Raw genomic sequence first — 21,068 nt, forward strand, 5'->3', positions numbered from 1 at the left:
CTTGTGAATGCCATGGATGCATGACACATGTCTGTGACAATGTTCAGAATCACTGATGCAGCCTAGTTATCCTTGCATCCACTGTGTCTGGGGTGTACAAGTCCAGATGGATGAAAGTACGGTGAAGTGTGTGCATGTGATAGGCATGACCCATGATGCATGTGAGTTCAAAAACAACATTGTATGTTTCAAGAGTCCCTTGGACATGTTTGCTAATGTCCATAGCATGCGCCATGCCTGTTACTGCATTTGTTTTGCCTGCACTGACCCATGTGTTGTGGAGGGACATGATGGAAGGGATCTTTGATAGTGCCACTCATCTGCTATTGCTTCCTGTCTAGGGGACCATTGTACAGTACCCTGATGCTTGTGTTCTATGTCTCCCTCTACACAGTGCAAAGTGAAGAAGAGGGCGGAGACGGCGCTGTGGAGCAAAGCGGCGGGGATGACCCTATGGCTGCAGCGGAAGGGGTGGGTGAGCCCCCACAGGGGCTTGCAACGGGGGAAGACGGGGTGGAGCCATCCAGGTTGGTGGTTTCCACAGCAGAGAAGGAGGCCGCTACTGAGCCGCACATGGGGCCTGGTGGGGGCATCCCTGCTGGTGCAAGTGGTGCAGTCCCAGGGCAGGGGCAGGAGGCAGCACAGGTCACCTTGGAGATGCCTGTGCATGTGACTGTCCCTGACACTGTGACTGCACCACCATGCACCAGCAGGGATGCCCCATCCCAGGCTCGTCCACAGGTAGGGGGGATGTCCATGTAATCTGACTCCCCTCCACCTGCGGATGAGGGGACCACTGGCCGTATGGAGAAGGTCCTGATTGGTGTCGCATTGCGCACGGGTGTCATTCGAGATGAGGTGCGTGCTTCTCGGGGGGAGCACGCACGTCATAACGAAGAGTACCATGCCAACGTGGCCCAGTTGGGAGCGCCCATGGTCGAGGGTTTCGTACATGTGTCGGCCACTCTGACGACCCTCTCCTCCTCTGTGGAGGCTATGCGCCTGTAACGCTCACCTGATTCCCATGGAGGCGCGGGTCTTGGCAGGAAGGTGTCTGTAACACGAAACGTGATGTGCAGGATTCGGTTGGCTTCTGGGGTCGACCCTCTCCGCACTGTGTGTCGAACTCGAAGGGTGAGGTTTCTGCAGGTGAAATAATATGGGGATTAAAGGTCTGGGTTGTTGAATGTCCCTATCTCTCTCTCCTCCCAGCTTGTCTGTTGAACCCCCCTCCCAGGTCAACGTGCTCACCTTAGATAGGTGAATGCTGGGCTCTCCATCTGCGTCTAGTGCAGGGTGCCGTTGCCAGTTCCTTCACTGGTGAAACGTGGGCCTCTTGACTTCAGAGGATGGGTACCGTCGTTGACTGCACGACCGGTAAGTTTCTGGACACCTTTAGTCTTTATAGTCTTTTATGCGTGGCACTGAAGCGCCTGGAGTTGCGTAAGTATGGCCAGCGCTCTTACTGTCTCTTTCTTTGTCTTTGCAGGAGACGATGCAGAATGAAGAAATCCGGAATTCGCTGCGTGCCGGTAAGTGTGACACTGCTGTTGTCTTTGCAGGTGAAGATGCGGCGTGAAGAATCCGGAATGCACTGCGTGCCAGTAAGTAGAATAATGCTGTTTATCTTTGCAGGTGCAGATGCAGCGTGAAGAATCTGGAGTGCACAGCGTGCCGGTAAGTATAATAATGCTGTTTATCTTTGCTGGCGAAGGTGCAGCGTGAGACACGACCGCTGCCGATGGATCAGGTAAGCAAGCACTGCGTGTGAAAGTTCGTTCTGCTAACCTGTTGTTTCTGGTCTTTTGCAGGTGCTGATGTTGCTCGGGTACAGGAATGGTAAGTATAATTCTTGCAGGTTCAGGATCCAAAGAAGAAATGCTGGAACAGACTCGGTGAGCGTTCTGCTGCAGATGCAGAATAACGCGAAGCACGTTTCATCAATCGGGTGTGGTTTAAATAGCCTTGGAGTGATGAGGCGTCTCCTTCCACGGCCCCGCCTAGGTAAGAAAAGAGTTCCTGCTTCCAGAAGAGTTCCAGTGCTGTATCCAGGGAGTGGAGCTGCCCCACCCAGGTAAGAAAGTAGTCCCAGTTCACCGAGGACTTCTAAGAGTCTGGCAAGTAAGCAGCATGGTCTGCCGCAGGTAAGTCCACCCAAGCACCTTCACACCAATGATGAGCCCGGCGCTTCCAGTGCCGGGACCGATGCTTCTGATGAGCCTGGTGCCACCGGCGCCAGGACAAGGTCCAAAAGGTCCCTGTGGGGACTGGCTGGTGCCTAGGATCAGGGTTAGGGGCCTGCTTCCAAGGACGTTGGGCTGATCCTGGCTCCTTGGAAGCAGTGATCATGACAGTATCCCCCCTAAAGGCCCCTCCTAAGTGTGTCTTCTCCGGGGGCTTTGGCATGTCGGGGTGATTCAGATGGAATCTCTTGACCAGACGAGGTGCGTGGACGTGTTCTGAGGGTTCCCACGACCTTTCCTGGGGACCGTATCCTTTCCAATCAACCAGATAGTATAATTGAGACCTGGAAATTTTGGAGTCTAGGATGTTCTTCACTTCGAATTCGAGTTCTCCGTCTACCAAAACGGGTTCTGGGAGTTCAGTCAATCGGGTTTCTGGTTGTACTGGTTTTAATAAGGAGACATGGAATACTGGATGTATTTTCATATGCGTAGGTAATTCCAATTTGGCAGCCACCGGATTGATTATGGCAGATATGAGGTAGGGCCCAAAGTATCTCGGGATGAAAGTGCGGGGTCCTTTTAAAGGTAGGTGCTTAGTGGATAACCAGACTTGATCTCCTACAGCGTAGTGAGGGGCCTCTTTACGGTGCCGATCGGCTGCCTTTTTGAATTGAGCTTTAGCTCTTTGCAGATGGGCAGTGGCTTCCTTAAAAGCACAGGTAATCTCCGAATGCAAGTGATCCACAGCAGGTGCTTCAATTTCTTGGGGAGGATCCAGGTTGGAGGTTCTAGGATGGTGTCCATATAATAGGAAAAAAGGAGTCTTCCCGGTTCCAGAATGAGTCGAATTGTTGTACGCGTATTCAGCGATCCAAAGAATGTTCTTCCAGGGGTTTTCTGTTTGTTGGAGCATGCAGCGTAGATATTGTTCTAGTGTCTGGTTTGTCCTTTCGGTTTGTCCGTCCGTTTGGGGATGGTGACTGATCGAAAGTCTTACATCAACTTGGGCTAGACGACAGCAACTGCGCCAGAAGTGGGAGATGAATTGACTTCCCCTATCGGAGACTAAAACCGAAGGAAAACCGTGTAAGCGAACGATGTTCGCCAAGAATTCCCGGGCCAATACTGAGGCTGAAGGCAGACCCTTCAAGGGTATGAAGTGAGCCATTTTCGAGAATAGATCCACGACTACTAAGATGGTAGTATATCCCAAGCATGGAGGTAAGTCCGTGATAAAATCCATGGACAGGGTATGCCATGGACAGGGAGGGATGTCAAGTGGCTGTAATAGGCCGGCTGGTTTTTGCTTTTGACTTTTATTCTGGGCACACACACCACAGGAGATTACAAAGTCTCTAATATCCCTTTTCCACGATGGCCACCAGAAATGTCTTTTAATCTTTTCCATGGTTTTGGTAATGCCAGGGTGCCCCTCCATTAGAGAATCATGATAACCGGAGATTACTTGTTTTTGTAGTCTCTCACAGGGCAAGTGCAATCGTCCTCGGAAATATGGTAGGTCTTGATCTACTGAGAAATCTTTTCCCTTTAATTGCCAGTCCTGCAAATCGGTCGGAGTTAGGAGCGATTTCACCGTGTTCTTGATGTCTTCAAAAGATTGAGTGCTGACCAAACCCAAAATCCTTTGTTCTGGGATTATGGGTATTGGATCTGGATTGATCAAATGTTCATCGACTCCCATCCGGGAGAGGGCATCCGCCTTTCCGTTCTTACTACCAGGTCGATAAGTAATTATAAAGTCAAATTCTGCTAGGAACAGAGCCCAGCGAAGTTGTCTGGAAGACTGAGCTTTGGCTGTCTTTAGGTATTGTAGATTGCGGTGGTCAGTCATTACGGTGACTGTGTGTCTGGCACCTAAAAGATAATGTCGCCAGTCTTTAAAGGCCGATCTGATGGCCAAAAGTTCCTTGTCCGTAATTGAATAGTTGATCTCAGGAGGCGAAAACTTGCGGGACCAAAAGGCAACCGGATGTAGTTGGTTTGTGACCTAATCTCTTTGTGATAACACTGCTCCCATAGCAAGACTAGAAGCATCCGTTTCCATGATGTAAGGAAGTTCTGGGCGAGGATGTTTTAAAACAGGTGCAGAAATGAATTTAGCTTTTAAGTCTTGAAAAGCTTGTTCCGCTTCAGAAGACCACTCAAAACGTTTGTTCTTTTTCAACAGAGCGGTGATGGGCTGGACTATCCGGGAAAATTCAGGAATGAATCTGCGGTAAAAGTTAGCGAATCCTAACATGCTTTGAACTCCTTTTACAGAGGTTGGTGATGGCCACTTGATAATTGCATCAACCTTCTTTGAATCCATATGGACTCCGTTAGGGGACAATATGAATCCCAGGAACTCGACTTCTGTTGCGTTGAAGACGCATTTCTCAAGCTTAGCAAAAAGACTATGTTGACGCAATCTCTCGAGAACCTTTTTAACATGTCTCTGATGTTCTTCTTCCGATGATGAATAGACGAGGATGTCGTCAATGTAGACAACTACACACACGTCAATGAGTTCTCTAAGGACATCGTTCATAAAATATTGGAAAGCAGCAGGAGCATTACACAGTCCAAAGGGCATCACTTGATATTCGAATAGCCCGTACTTGGTGCGGAAGGCCGTTTTCCATTCATCGCCCTCTTTGATCCTTACCAAGTGGTAGGCTCCTCTGAGATCCAGCTTTGTGTATATATGGGCTTCTTTGACTTGGTCCAGGAGTTCAGGGATCAAAGGTAACAGGTATCTGTTTTTAACAGTGATCTGATTCAGGGCGCGGTAATCTATGCAAGTCCTAAGGTCTCCTTCCTTTTTCGGAACGAAGAACAAAGCCGATGAAGCTGGAGATTTGGAAGGACGGATAAACCCGTTAGCTAGGTATTGGTCCAGGTACTGTCTGAGGTGAAGGTTCTCTGGCTCGGTGAGGGCATAGATCCTGCTGCAAGGAGGAGTTGTTCCAGGTATCAGATCTATTTGACAGTCGTAAGACCTATGAGGGGGTAGGGTGTTAGCTTGATCCTTCTGGAAGACGTCTTGGAACTCCTGGTATTCGGGAGGTAATTTGAGAATCTCCTCAGAAGAGATCGCCGCCAGTGGGACATCAGGTCGAGGATAACAAGTGGTAGAACACTCTGGAAACTGAACCGTCTTTGCTCGCCAATCAATCTGAGCATTGTGCTTCTCCAACCAAGGGATTCCCAGAATGATCTGGAACTGAGGGGCCTTGATTACATCGAACACTATTCTCTCCCGGTGTCCATTATGACTCAACAGCGTCACTTCTTGGGTGGCATGCGTTACTGGTCCGGAGGCTATCTCCGTGCCATCCACAGTAGTGATGACGTCTTTTACTGCCTTAGGGACAAGGGGTAGATTCATCCTTGACACCATTTCACGGTCCACATAGTTACCGATTGCTCCGCTGTCAATGTAAGCTTCAATTGCGTGCAAACGATCCGGACGTTCAGGACTAATGAGGACCATGGGTATCACGAAATGCGAGGTCACGGGACAGATCTTAACGCTCGGCAAGAGGACCTCTACTCTTGTCGGGCGAGGTCGTTTCCCTGCTCAGAATTTGTGGTACAGGTATCCGCGGCTCCTACAGTCTTCTTAGCTGGTTTCGCGGGACAGTCCCGAAGAAAGTGTCCTGAATTACCGCAATAGAGGCATAATTGCAGCTGCCTTCTTCTTTCCCGCTCTTTCTGGGTTAAAGGTCCTCTCATGCCCCCTATTTGCATGGGTTCCACAGTGTCAGCTCCCTTATTCGAGGTCTCTGGTTTGGAAAACACTCGGGTATCAAATCTGGAGCGATCTGCCTTCCTGTTCTGTAGTCTATGGTCTAGTTGGACAACTAAGTCAATATAGTCTGAACATTCTTGTGGAGGATTCACAACCTGCGCTAGCACATCCTTGAGCTCTCCACGCAGACCTCTGTAGAAAAGCGTTATTCTCTTGTCCTCGGGCCATTGTGTTTCCACTATGAGTCTATTGAAAGAGGCTATATAAGTCAAGAGGTCTTGGTTACCCTGTCGTAATGAGAGAAGTTCATTGTCCAAGGCCTGCCCTTGTGCATGTCTTGCGAACAGTTTCTCCATGCTGGCCTGGAAGGCTTGAAAATCGTGTAAAACCGGATCATCCTGGGTGACTAAAGGGATCGACCAATCTGCAGCGCTGCCACTGAGATAAGAAAGCACGAAAGCCACCTTGGCCTGGTCTGTTGGGAATGCAGCTGGTCGACATAAGAAGTGCAGGCGGCACTGGTTGATGAACACTGCGAATTTCTTTGGATCACCAGCAAAGCGTTCGGGCGGAGCCAAGGGCACATTACCGGGCAGATTGATTTGCACTGGATTTGAAGCTGAGGCAGAAGGATAACTTCCTCCTGGAACGGGCAAAGGTGTCTGTCCTGCCTGCGTTTGTAACAACTGCCTAGCAAGGTCCTCTGTTCGCTCCTTAGAAATGATCAGTTCTCTTCTTAGAGAGCTCGTTTCCTGGCGAGCTGCATGTACTTCTGCTCTTAATTCCCCAAGCAACTGGGCTAGTTGATCAGTATCTGAAGTTTCCATTGCGCCTGGGTAGGAGTTTAGTGGTCGGCTTCGCGTTCTGTAACGCTCACCTGATTCCCACGGAGGCGCGGGTCTTGGCAGGAAGGTGTCTGTAACACGAAACGTGATGTGCAGGATTCGGTTGGCTTCTGGGGTCGACCCTCTCCGCACTGTGTGTCGAACTCGAAGGGTGAGGTTTCTGCAGGTGAAATAATATGGGGATTAAAGGTCTGGGTTGTTGAATGTCCCTATCTCTCTCTCCTCCCAGCTTGTCTGTTGAACCCACCTCCCAGGTCAACGTGCTCACCTTAGATAGGTGAATGCTGGGCTCTCCATCTGCGTCTAGTGCAGGGTGCCGTTGCCAGTTCCTTCACTGGTGAAACGTGGGCCTCTTGACTTCAGAGGATGGGTACCGTTGTTGACTGCACGACCGGTAAGTTTCTGGACACCTTTAGTCTTTATAGTCTTTTATGCGTGGCACTGAAGCGCCTGGAGTTGCGTAAGTATGGCCAGCGCTCTTACTGTCTCTTTCTTTGTCTTTGTAGGAGACGATGCAGAATGAAGAAATCCGGAATTCGCCGCGTGCCGGTAAGTGTGACACTGCTGTTGTCTTTGCAGGTGAAGATGCGGCGTGAAGAATCCGGAATGCACTGCGTGGCAGTAAGTAGAATAATGCTGTTTATCTTTGCAGGTGCAGATGCAGCGTGAAGAATCTGGAGTGCACAGCGTGCCGGTAAGTATAATAATGCTGTTTATCTTTGTCGGCGAAGGTGCAGCGTGAGACACGGCCGCTGCCGATGGATCAGGTAAGCAAGCACTGCGTGTGAAAGTTCGTTCTGCTAACCTGTTGTTTCTGGTCTTTTGCAGGTGCTGATGTTGCTCGGGTACAGGAATGGTAAATATAATTCTTGCAGGTTCAGGATCCAAAGAAGAAATGCTGGAACAGACTCGGTGAGCGTTCTGCTGCAGATGCAGAATAACGCGAAGCACGTTTCATCAATCGGGTGTGGTTTAAATAGCCTTGGAGTGATGAGGCGTCTCCTTCCACGGCCCCGCCTAGGCAAGAAAAGAGTTCCTGCTTCCAGAAGAGTTCCAGTGCTGTATCCAGGGAGTGGAGCTGCCCCACCCAGGTAAGAAAGTAGTCCCAGTTCACCGAGGACTTCTAAGAGTCTGGCAAGTAAGCAGCATGGTCTGCCGCAGGTAAATCCACCCAAGCACCTTCACACCAATGATGAGCCCGGCGCTTCCAGTGCCGGGACCGATGCTTCTGATGAGCCTGGTGCCACCGGCGCCAGGACAAGGTCCAAAAGGTCCCTGTGGGGACCGGCTGGTGCCTAGGATAAGGGTTAGGGGCCTGCTTCCAAGGACGTTGGGCTGATCCTGGCTCCTTGGAAGCAGTGTTCATGACAGTATCCCCCCTCAAGGCCCCTCCTAAGTGTGTCTTCTCCGGGGGCTTTGGCTTGTCGGGGTGATTCAGATGGAATCTCTTGACCAGACGAGGTGCGTGGACGTGTTCTGAGGGTTCCCACGACCTTTCCTGGGGACTGTATCCTTTCCAATCAACCAGATAGTATAATTTAGACCTGGAAATTTTGGAGTCTAGGATGTTCTTCACTTCGAATTCGAGTTCTCCGTCTACCAAAACGGGTTCTGGGAGTTCAGTCAATCGGGTTTCTGGTTGTACTGGTTTTAATAAGGAGACATGGAATACTGGATGTATTTTCATATGCGTAGGTAATTCCAATTTGGCAGCCACCGGATTGATTATGGCAGATATGAGGTAGGGCCCAAGGTATCTCGGGATGAAAGTGCGGGGTCCTTTTAAAGGCAGGTGCTTAGTGGATAACCAGACTTGATCTCCTACAGCGTAGTGAGGGGCCTCTTTACGGTGCCGATCGGCTGCCTTTTTGAATTGAGCTTTAGCTCTTTGCAGATGGGCAGTGGCTTCCTTAAAAGCACAGGTAATCTCCGAATGCAAGTGATCCACAGCAGGTGCTTCAATTTCTTGGGGAGGATCCAGGTTGGAGGTTCTAGGATGGTGTCCATATAATAGGAAAAAAGGAGTCTTCCCGGTTCCAGAATGAGTCGAATTGTTGTACGCGTATTCAGCGATCCAAAGAATGTCCTTCCAGGGGTTTTCTGTTTGTTGGAGCATGCAGCGTAGATATTGTTCTAGTGTCTGGTTTGTCCTTTCGGTTTGTCCGTCCGTTTGGGGATGGTGACTGGTCGAAAGTCTTACATCAACTTGGGCTAGACGACAGCAACTGCGCCAGAAGTGGGAGATGAATTGACTTCCCCTATCGGAGACTAAAACCGAAGGAAAACCGTGTAAGCGAACGATGTTCGCCAAGAATTCCCGGGCCAATACTGAGGCTGAAGGCAGACCCTTCAAGGGTATGAAGTGAGCCATTTTCGAGAATAGATCCACGACTACTAAGATGGTAGTATATCCCAAGCATGGAGGTAAGTCCGTGATAAAATCCATGGACAAGGTATGGCATGGACAGGGAGGGATGTCAAGTGGCTGTAATAGGCCGGCTGGTTTTTGCTTTTGACTTTTATTCTGGGCACACACACCACAGGAGATTACAAAGTCTCTAATATCACTTTTCCACGATGGCCACCAGAAATGTCTTTTAATCTTTTCCATGGTTTTGGTAATGCCAGGGTGCCCCTCCATTAGAGAATCATGATAACCGGAGATTACTTGTTTTTGTAGTCTCTCACAGGGCAAGTGCAATCGTCCTCGGAAATATGGTAGGTCTTGATCTACTGAGAAATCTTTTCCCTTTAATTGCCAGTCCTGCAAATCGGTCGGAGTTAGGAGCGATTTCACCGTGTTCTTGATGTCTTCAAAAGATTGAGTGCTGACCAAACCCAAAATCCTTTGTTCTGGGATTATGGGTATTGGATCTGGATTGATCAAATGTTCATCTACTCCCATCCGGGAGAGGGCATCCGCCTTTCCGTTCTTACTACCTGGTCGATAAGTAATTATAAAGTCAAATTCTGCTAGGAACAGAGCCCAGCGAAGTTGTCTGGAAGACTGAGCTTTGGCTGTCTTTAGGTATTGTAGATTGCGGTGGTCAGTCATTACGGTGACTGTGTGTCTGGCTCCTAAAAGATAATGCCGCCAGGCTTTAAAGGCCGATCTGATGGCCAAAAGTTCCTTGTCCGTAATTGAATAGTTGATCTCAGGAGGCGAAAACTTGCGGGACCAAAAGGCAACCGGATGTAGTTGGTTTGTGACCGAATCTCTTTGTGATAACACTGCTCCCATAGCAAGACTAGAAGCATCCGTTTCCATGATGTAAGGAAGTTCTGGGCGAGGATGTTTTCAAACAGGTGCAGAAATGAATTTAGCTTTTAAGTCTTGAAAAGCTTGTTCCGCTTCAGAAGACCACTCAAAACGTTTGTTCTTTTTCAACAGAGCGGTGATGGGCTGGACTATCCGGGAAAATTCAGGAATGAATCTGCGGTAAAAGTTAGCGAATCCTAACATGCTTTGAACTCCTTTTACAGAGGTTGGTGATGGCCACTTGATAATTGCATCAACCTTCTTTGAATCCATATGGACTCCGTTAGGTGACAATATGAATCCCAGGAACTCGACTTCTGTTGCGTTGAAGACGCATTTCTCAAGCTTAGCAAAAAGACTATGTTGACGCAATCTCTCAAGAACCTTTTTAACATGTCTCTGACGTTCTTCTTCCGATGATGAATAGACGAGGATGTCGTCAATGTAGACAACTACACACACGTCAATGAGTTCTCTAAGGACATCGTTCATAAAATATTGGAAAGCAGCAGGAGCATTACACAGTCCAAAGGGCATCACTTGATATTCGAATAGCCCGTACTTGGTGCGGAAGGCCGTTTTCCATTCATCGCCCTCTTTGATCCTTACCAAGTGGTAGGCTCCTCTGAGATCCAGCTTTGTGTATATACGGGCATCTTTGACTTGATCCAGGAGTTCAGGGATCAAAGGTAACGGGTATCTGTTTTTAACAGTGATCTGATTCAGGGCACGGTAATCTATGCAAGTCCTAAGGTCTCCTTCCTTTTTCGGAACGAAGAACAAAGCCGATGAAGCTGGAGATTTGGAAGGACGGATAAACCCGTTAGCTAGGTATTGGTCCAGGTACTGTCTGAGGTGAAGGTTCTCTGGCTCGGTGAGGGCATAGATCCTGCTGCAAGGAGGAGTTGTTCCAGGTATCAGATCTATTTGACAGTCGTAAGACCTATGAGGGGGTAGGGTGTTAGCTTGATCCTTCTGGTAGACGTCTTGGAACTCCTGGTATTCGGGAGGTAATTTGAGAATCTCCTCAGAAGAGATCGCCGCCAGTGGAACATCAGGTCGAGGATAACAAGTGGTAGAACACTCTGGAAACTGAACCGTCTTTGCTCGCCAATCAATCTGAGGATTGTGCTTCTCCAACCAAGGGATTCCCAGAATGATCTGGAACTGAGGGGCCTTGATTACATCGAACACTATTCTCTCCCGGTGTCCATTATGACTCAACAGCGTCACTTCTTGGGTGGCATGCGTTACTGGTCCGGAGGCTATCTCCGTGCCATCCACAGTAGTGATGACGTCTTTTACTGCCTTAGGGACAAGGGGTAGATTCATCCTTGACACCATTTCACGGTCCACATAGTTACCGATTGCTCCGCTGTCAATGTAAACTTCAATTGCGTGCAAACAATCCGGACGTTCAGGACTAATGAGGACCATGGGTATCACGAAATGCGAGGTCACGGGACAGATCTTAACGCTCGGCAAGAGGACCTCTACTCTTGTCGGGCAAGGTCGTTTCCCTGCTCAGAATTTGTGGTACAGGTATCCGCGGCTCCTACAGTCTTCTTAGCTGGTTTCGCGGGACAGTCCCGAAGAAAGTGTCCTGAATTACCGCAATAGAGGCATAATTGCAGCTGCCTTCTTCTTTCCCGCTCTTTCTGGGTTAAAGGTCCTCTCATGCCCCCTATTTGCATGGGTTCCACAGTGTCAGCTCCCTTATTCGAGGTCTCTGGTTTGGAAAACACTCAGGTATCAAATCTGGAGCGATCTGCCTTCCTGTTCTGTAGACTATGGTCTAGTTGGACAACTAAGTCAATATAGTCTGAACATTCTTGTGGAGGATTCACAACCTGCGCTAGCACATCCTTGAGCTCTCCACGCAGACCTCTGTAGAAAAGCGTTATTCTCTTGTCCTCGGGCCATTGTGTTTCCACTATGAGTCTATTGAAAGAGGCTATATAAGTCAAGAGGTCTTGGTTACCCTATCGTAATGAGAGAAGTTCATTGTCCAAGGCCTGCCCTTGTGCATGTCTTGCGAACAGTTTCTCCATGCTGGCCTGGAAGGCTTGAAAATCGTGTAAAACCGGATCATCCTGGGTGAATAAAGGGATCGACCAATCTGCAGCGCTGCCACTGAGATAAGAAAGCACGAAAGCCACCTTGGCCTGGTCTGTTGGGAATGCAGCTGGTCGACATAAGAAGTGCAGGCGGCACTGGTTGATGAACACTGCGAATTTCTTTGGATCACCAGCAAAGCGTTCGGGCGGAGCCAAGGGCACATTACCGGGCAGATTGATTTGCACTGGATTTGAAGCTGAGGCAGAAGGATAACTTCCTCCTGGAACGGGCAAAGGTGTCTGTCCTGCCTGCGTTTGTAACAACTGCCTAGCAAGGTCCTCTGTTCGCTCCTTAGAAATTATCAGTTCTCTTCTTAGAGAGCTCGTTTCCTGGCGAGCTGCATGTACTTCTGCTCTTAATTCCCCAAACAACTGGGCTAGTTGATCAGTATCTGAAGTTTCCATTGCGCCTGGGTAGGAGTTTAGTGGTCGGCTTCGCGTTCTGTAACGCTCACCTGATTCCCACAGAGGCGCGGGTCTTGGCAGGAAGGTGTCTGTAACACGAAACGTGATGTGCAGAATTCGGTTGGCTTCTGGGGTCGACCCTCTCCGCACTGTGTGTCGAACTCGAAGGGTGAGGTTTCTGCAGGTCAAATAATATGGGGATTAAAGGTCTGGGTTGTTGAATGTCCCTATCTCTCTCTCCTCCCAGCTTGTCTGTTGAACCCCCCTCCCAGGTCAACGTGCTCACCTTAGATAGGTGAATGCTGGGCTCTCCATCTGCGTCTAGTGCAGGGTGCCGTTGCCAGTTCCTTCACTTGTGAAACGTGGGCCTCTTGACTTCAGAGGATGGGTACCGTCGTTGACTGCACGACCGGTAAGTTTCTGGACACCTTTAGTCTTTATAGTCTTTTATGCGTGGCACTGAAGCGCCTGGAGTTGCGTAAGTATGGCAAGCGCTCTTACTGTCTCTTTCTTTGTCTTTGCAGGAGACGATGCAGAATGAAGAAATCCGGAATTCGCCGTGTGCCGGTAAGTGTGACACTGCTGTTGTCTTTGCAGGTGAAGATGCAGCGTGAAGAATCCGGAATGCACTGCGTGCCAGTAAGTAGAATAATGCTGTTTATCTTTGCAGGTGCAGATGCAGCGTGAAGAATCTGGAGTGCACAGCGTGCCGGTGAGTATAATAATGCTGTTTATCTTTGTCGGCGAAGGTGCAGCGTGAGACACGGCCGCTGCCGATGGATCAGGTAAGCAAGCACTGCGTGTGAAAGTTCGTTCTGCTAACCTGTTGTTTCTGGACTTTTGCAGGTGCTGATGTTGCTCGGGTACAGGAATGGTAAGTATAATTCTTGCAGGTTCAGGATCCAAAGAAGAAATGCTGGAACAGACTCGGTGAGCGTTCTGCTGCAGATGCAGAATAACGCGAAGCACGTTTCATCAATCGGGTGTGGTTTAAATAGCCTTGGAGTGATGAGGCGTCTCCTTCCACGGCCCCGCCTAGGTAAGAAAAGAGTTCCTGCTTCCAGAAGAGTTCCAGTGCTGTATCCAGGGAATGGAGCTGCCCCACCCAGGTAAGAAAGTAGTCCCAGTTCACCGAGGACTTCTAAGAGTCTGGCAAGTAAGCAGCATGGTCTGCCGCAGGTAAGTCCACCCAAGCACCTTCACACCAATGATGAGCCCGGCGCTTCCAGTGCCGGGACCGATGCTTCTGATGAGCCTGGTGCCACCGGCGCCAGGACAAGGTCCAAAAGGTCCCTGTGGGGACCGGCTGGTGCCTAGGATCAGGGTTAGGGGCCTGCTTCCAAGGACGTTGGGCTGATCCTGGCTCCTTGGAAGCAGTGATCATGACAGCGCCAGTCGTTCTCCATGCCGTATTCCGGCCCAGATGCCACCAGGGCCCCCTGTGGACCTGCCCCGACCAATGCAGCCAACTCGGTGGGGATCGCATCCCTGCCACAGTTGGGAGTCGGAGGTCCAGCAGGGGTGGACACACCAGCAACTGGACCCCAGCAGATGGAGGATGTGACGGCATCATCGGGCAGGGCACGTGCACAACGGCGTCGGTGGATTCCATCAGCCTGGATGCCGTCATGCTGGCACAGGCAGTTTCGTCGGAGGCAGCGGCAGGCTCGACGTGCGAGGCATCATGGCTCGGGGCCATCAACATCAGGGGTGCAGGCATCAGCCGGAGGGCAGGAGAACCCTGGAATGGGAGTGTCTTCCGTGTGGGAGCGGTTGGGCCAGCAGATAGGTGTGGAGTGGCAGCGGGCAGAGGAGGAACGGCTCACAATGGTCAGGGCGGAGAACTCCATGTGGAGGGCGCTGAGGCGGGCTGAGTGCCTCGAGGGTATTCGCAGGGAGTTGGAGCTGGACACTGCATTATCCCTCCGAGACCTCGGGGCCAGGGATTATGCCCGCCTCCAAGTCATTGAACAGGAGTTTGACGATGCCCTGGCCCATGACAACAACCAGTGAGCCGTCGGACTAGCCCGCTGCCCTTGTAAATAGTTATGTAGTTAGTGTTAGGTTTCCTTTGCTTTTTTTTTTTTTTTGGACCTTTCGACAATGGATCACATTTTTGTATATAGTTTTTTTATTAGGTAGTATTATTAGATAGGTTTCATTTCTTCTGTTGGGATCATGGACCCTGGATTGTTTATCTGTATATAGTTGACTGTTGGATTTTATTTTTTTATTTGGAATTTACCCATGGAGCAATGGTTTTCGGTTTTGATTTTCCATTGGATTTACTTTTTTGAGCTGTGACTTTGGACACCTTTCCTTTGGATTATGATTTGTGGTTTTACATTATTTTACAGACATGCTGCTTTTGGTTTTTAATTCCCATTGTCGTTTGTTTATTTTTGATTCCATTTATGTTGCTTTTAATACATTTTCTTCATCAAACTTCAATGTGTAGTATCATCTCATTGGTTTCATGCATATCATGATATGGGTTTTGACATTCACTGACACCCATTGTGTGTATGTGAGGGACATGTGTTCATTTACATACTTGCCATTGAGGATGTATCATGTAATTGGCTTTTCTAAGTGGGTGGATGCAATACTTGGGTGGGTGTTTGGCATGTGGAGGCAGCCCATAAGGGCAGGGGATCTAGATTGTGATGACGTGTTGGCTGGGGGACATGAGTCGGGGCCTGGTGGAGGGTGCCCTGCACTGCTGGGGGCGGGGGGTGCTGGGAGACATGTGTGCGGGCCTGGTGGAGTGTGCCCCTGGATGCTGGGGGGGTGCTGGGAGACATGTGTGGGGGCATGGTGGAGGGTGCCCTGCACTGCTGGGGGGTGGGGGTGCTGGGAGACATGAGTTGGACATGAGTGGGGGCCTGGTGGAGGGTGCCCCTGGATGCTGGGGGGTGGGGGTGCAGGGGGACATGAGTTGGACATGAGTGGGGGCCTGGTGGAGGGTGCCCCTGGATGCTGGGGGGTGGGGGTGCTGGGAGACATGTGTGGGGGCCTGGTGGAGGGTGCCCTGCACTGCTGGGGGTTGGCGTTGCTGGGAGACATGTGTGGGGGCCTGGTGGAGTATGCCCCTGGATGCTGGGGGGTGGGGGTGCTGGGAGACATGTGTGGGGGCATGGTGGAGGGTGCCCTGCACTGCTGGGGGGTGGGGGTGCTGGGAGACATGAGTGGGTGCCTGGTGGAGGGTGCCCTGCACTGCTGGGGGGTGGGGGTGCAGGGGGACATGAGTTGGACATGAGTGGAGGCCTGGTGGAGGGTGCCCCTGGATGGTGGGGGGTGGGGGTGCAGGGAGACATGTGTGGGGGCCTGGTTGAGGGTGCCCCTGAATGCTGGGGTGTGGGGGTGCAGGGGGACATGAGTTGGACATGAGTGGGGACCTGCTGGCAGGTGCCCCACAGTGCTGGGTGGTGGGGGTGCTGGGAAACATGCGTTGTTGATCAGTAGTGCAAGGTGACATGTGGCTTGGCTGGGGGGCATGCCCATGGTGGATGGGCTGCCTGCAGGTCATGAGCAGGGGTGCAGGGTAGTCCCCTGTGGTGTGGGCTGCCTGCAGGGACCGTGGAGGGTGTAGAGGGAACACCTGGGAGGACCCACATGGCCAATTCACGTGTAGTACTCCCCGCGCACCCCTGAAATACACATACCCTGCTTAATTCGCGTGTGAAACTTCCCACGCACCCCTGGAATACACGTACCCAGGACAATCGCGTGTGGAACTTCCCGCGCACCCCTGAAATACACGTACCCTGCTGAATTTGCGTGTGAAACTTCCCGCGCACCCCTAGAATACACGTACCAAGGACAATCGCGTGTGGAACTTCCCGTGCACCCCTGAAATACACGTTCCCTGCTGAATTCGCGTGTGAAACTTCCCGCGCACCCCTGAAATACACGTGCCCTGATGGAATTGCGTGTGAAACTTCACGCGCACCCCTGAAATACATGTACCCTGCTGAATTTGCGTGTGAAACTTCACACGCACCCCTGAAATACACGTGCCCTGATGGAATCGCGTGTGGAACTTCCCGCGCACCCCTGAAATACACGTACCCTGCTGAATTCACATGTGAAACTTCCCACGCACCCCTGGAATACACGTACCCAGGACAATCCTGTGTGAAACTTCCCGCGCACCCCTGAAATACATGTACCCTGCTGAATTCGCGTGTGAAACTTCCCGCGCACCCCTGAAATACACGTGCCCTGATGAAATCGCGTGTGAAACTTCACGCACACCCCTGAAATACACGTACCCTGCTGAATTTGCGTGTGAAACTTCACGTGCACCCCTGGAATACACGCACCCAGGACAATCGCGTGTGGAACTTCCCGCGCACCCCTGAAAGACACGTACCCTGCTGTATTCGCGTGTGAAACTTCCCGCGCATCCCTGAAATACACATGCCCTGATGGAATCGCGTGTGATACTTCCGGCGCACCCATGAAATACACGTACCAGGAGAATCGCGTTGGGGATTGGGGATTTTGATGGCTTTTCCTTGCGCGAGGGCGTTCTTGGGGGCGTAACTGGCGCTGCTGCAGGGTCGCTGCGCCACTCTGCGCCACGGCTGGTTTTGGAGGCTAAAATCCATGAATACGCTGTGCGATGAAATGGATTTTATTGCATGCGGCTGGCGCAGTGTATCGCACGGGGACACTGTGCGCCAGCCGCGTGCGCCACTTTTGTGCGAAATTCTATGAATTACCCTGTATATATTTTCTTTAAAAAAAAAATACAATGAAAAAATGAAACACATTAAAAAAGGCCACATTAATATGTAACTAAACAGAAAACCAGTGGTAATAAAATAAATTATCCTCTAGCGCATGTATTTGCACAGTCTAAATTTTACATGTAATTTATAATATTAACTCATAAACCTAAGAAATAATGAGGCACTCTGGAGCCTGATGACTGTTCTTTTGGCCTGAAAACATAGTAGATGCACTTTTCGGTAAGGTAGGATCTTTTAGAATTGTGAATGAGTCCAATGAAATAAAGAATCAGCGTAAAAACTTAAAATCAACAAACTTAAAATTTAAGTGAATATTACACACAGTGGATCAAACCAAACATCATTGTTGGAACATTAACTACCCCTTCTAATATTATATAACTCATACACATTGTGCAAAACTTTGAGGATCTGCCATCTGGCAAGGATGCAAAGCCCTGTTTTTTTATGTGTATTGAATAATAACATAATGTGGGAAGTTTCATCTCAGAAAAGGAAATCTGCTGAACAGATTCCACTTTCGCCAGCTATATGCCAAAATCATAGTATGTATCTGTCTCCAGAGCTCTGGTTCTCTCGAAGCTGGACTACTGTAACAGCCTCTATCTAAATCTTCCTGCCTCTACTCTCCGCCCTTTGCAACTCATCCAGAACAGGACTGCGAGACTTGTCCTTGGCCTCAAGCCCAGGGACCGTATCTTTCCAGGACTGAAATCACTACACTGGCTCCCAGAGGCTACGAGGATTAAGTTCAAAACCCTCTGCATTGTCCACAAGGCCTTCTGGGGCCTTGGGCCAAAATACCTTCAACTCTCTCGTCCTAAATATCTTCCTTCTCGAGCTCTTCGCTCATCCACCTCCAACTACCTCAGGGTCAGCCGCTTCTCCAAGCAACGATCTGGGGGTAGATCTCTCTCTGCAGCAGGGGCCGCCCTCTGGAACAGCCTTCCTGCTTCCCTGAAACTTGAGGAGAACCATCTCCGGTTCCAGAAGCACCTCAAAACCTTCCTCTTTGCCTCCGCTTTATCTCCCTCTCTCCCCTGCTAAAATCACTGAACTTGCACTGAATCTGCAACTGGCCACTCACCGATCTCGGTCCTTGGCACAGCCACTCTTCCCTGCACTGCCTACCTGCACTACGGGACTGTCTGTATCCTACAGCCCCTTCTCCCGACACTTACCTTGCACTTGCCACCAGCTGGCCCTATTATTTATCTTGTATTCTACTAACCATGTACTACACTCTCCTTGCACTTGCCACCAGCTGGCCCTATTACTTATCTTGTATTCTACTAACCATGTACTGCACTTCCCCTCTCCCCTTCCCCTTGCACTTTTCCCAGTCCCCCTACCCTTGCACTTGCGCGATCTGAATGACACCTGGCCTAGTAGGATCGTTGTCTGTTTTCCCCTTGTTCCCCCCCTGCCTCGTCGCGCCTTGACACACTTGTGTATAGGCGCGTTACAAATGCCATACCATATCATATCATATCTGTGGCATGCTGTATCAGTATCCTGAGTTGCAGTTACTTTTCTACCCATGAAACTGGGAAGGCCCAGGGGTCACAGATGCCCATGTGATAGCAGCAGTGACAGAAGAGTCTCTGATGCGCAGGGTCAGCACTTAAGATATGCATAACAACGATGATCATTACTAACCCATGATGGTGGCAGGATCATCTCTAAAATAAAGGTGTGCCTGGATTTGGGCATAGAACATGGTACTACTTATGATCATGGCTCATTTCAAATTGATATCACACATGTGTCAGCTCAGGTGGAAGGTAATGTGTCTTCTGGTCAGCCTGGTGTAGCTCCCCAAATGGCAGGACAGGAACCAGGAGGGCCGAACCTCCTCTTTGATCTCATTAGTAAGGGGAGGTAACACCCACCGCCCAAGACAATCACACAGCAGGCACCAGTCCTAGGCCTGGGCATCAAAGGATCACACCCATTCAAAAGGAGTAGCCTCAGACCAGGGTGCTGCATCTCTAAAGGATGTTGTTCTGAGTGAGAAGAGAAGGGGGGTATTATGATAGGCAGGTGGCCTCTGGTCACTGAAAGAAGACTTCCACCATCTTGAATCACACTTTCCCTCTCTCGCTTTCCTGTCCCCTCCACTTTCTCTGGAGCAAAACACTTTGCGTGTGGCATCAGAAGGGCCAAGTCCACTACATTCAAGATGTGGGACTGTACCACTAAAGCAGGATAGCTTTAGTCCAATCACCAGAAGACTTTTGCCTTTAAAAGAACTAGTCCCCCACACTTTCTTCAGATTTTCTCAGATCCTCTCTGATCCCTTAAGACTGCAGATTGGCTCTCAATACATCACTGGACATCTTTTGGAAAGGTTTTGCCTTCCAAAGCCCTCAGCCTGAGGTGAAGAAGGAATTATCCAATATAGAAGGAAGATCCTTGCCCTACCTACTCTCAGAGCATATTAGGAATTACCTCTGCTGTGGGTCAGGACCCACTACTCTGCATCAGAATCTCCTGAAATGAGAGTGCAGACCCTGAACGGAACCATCCTACACTCGTGTCCCCCTGAATGGGCCTCACAGCAAACAGAGGGTCAGACCAGCTGAACCTGTGGTTCTACCATACCAAACCAGTCGACCTGTGTTCACTGCACCTGGAGCAATAGGGGAATCACTGATGCTGGTTGCTGTGCTCCTCCACCATTTCAAACTTGCTTGCACTTTGAAACAGCCCCATACTACTTCATGTCTAGCTTGTCACCTGGTATGTTCGAATCGACTGCTGAATATCGGGACCGGAACTGAATCATTGGAGAGTCACACAGTGTCTTTAGTCCAGGGTTACAACCATGGCTCGTCCCAGTTTGCTGTTGAACTGCCACCTCATAGATCGTACATCAATGCACCCACAAATCTCCACCTCGATGACCGTCACCCAATGTCTCGATCCACTGAAGCATCACCCATCGACCTCTTCCAGCGGCTAAAGCCCAGTCAGCCAGTCCAACTCATTAGGCATTCCTGGGATGGCTCTGACCTGCATCCTTGAGAGCCGCCCTTCTACCGCACCTAGAAATCCCATTCACCCCTACCCGATGTCTGCGTTCTGCTTGTGCCCACACAATTAAACATACCCGAACTGAGCTTGAACCGCTTGCATTTACATTCAAAACGGGTCTGACTTTATCAGGCGACCAAGAACTGAATCCATGTCCTGTTGACTCTGAGCTGCCCCCCAGTCCACTTGGACCCTAGAGACTGGTTAGATCATGATCACTATTGTTTTCAACAAGATAACCTTTTTGTGGCTAGTGAAATACCTACCACCCATGGAACTACGCGTTGAGAGTGCTACTTTCTTCAGTCTGTGGCATGTACTTTGCTCTTTGGGGTGCGTTTTTGTACAGTATTTTCTATCTGTTCTACATGCAGATGGTGTGTTTGATTACAATATATATTTATATATATATATATATATATATATATATATATATATATATATATATATATTCAATGAAAAAACTTTGATAAAGGGGTGTTATGGTTAAGTTGCACTAATAAAAACATATAAATTCAGTACAAATGTTTTGTTAAAAGGAAGTTATGGTTACAAGTAAAATCGAAAAACCCCTGAAATTCGCCAGTTATGGTAAACTAAGCAACCATAACTTGCACCACCACCGTGCACTGCTAAGACTAACAACCAGGACATAAAAGATGACATCACAAATATCATCGATGACATCACTGATGACATCACATGTCTAGCA

This window comes from Ambystoma mexicanum, chromosome 1q, assembly GCF_040938575.1.
Source record: "Ambystoma mexicanum isolate Mex_15411 chromosome 1q, UKY_AmexF1_1, whole genome shotgun sequence".
Classification (NCBI taxonomy): Eukaryota; Metazoa; Chordata; class Amphibia; order Caudata; family Ambystomatidae; genus Ambystoma; species Ambystoma mexicanum.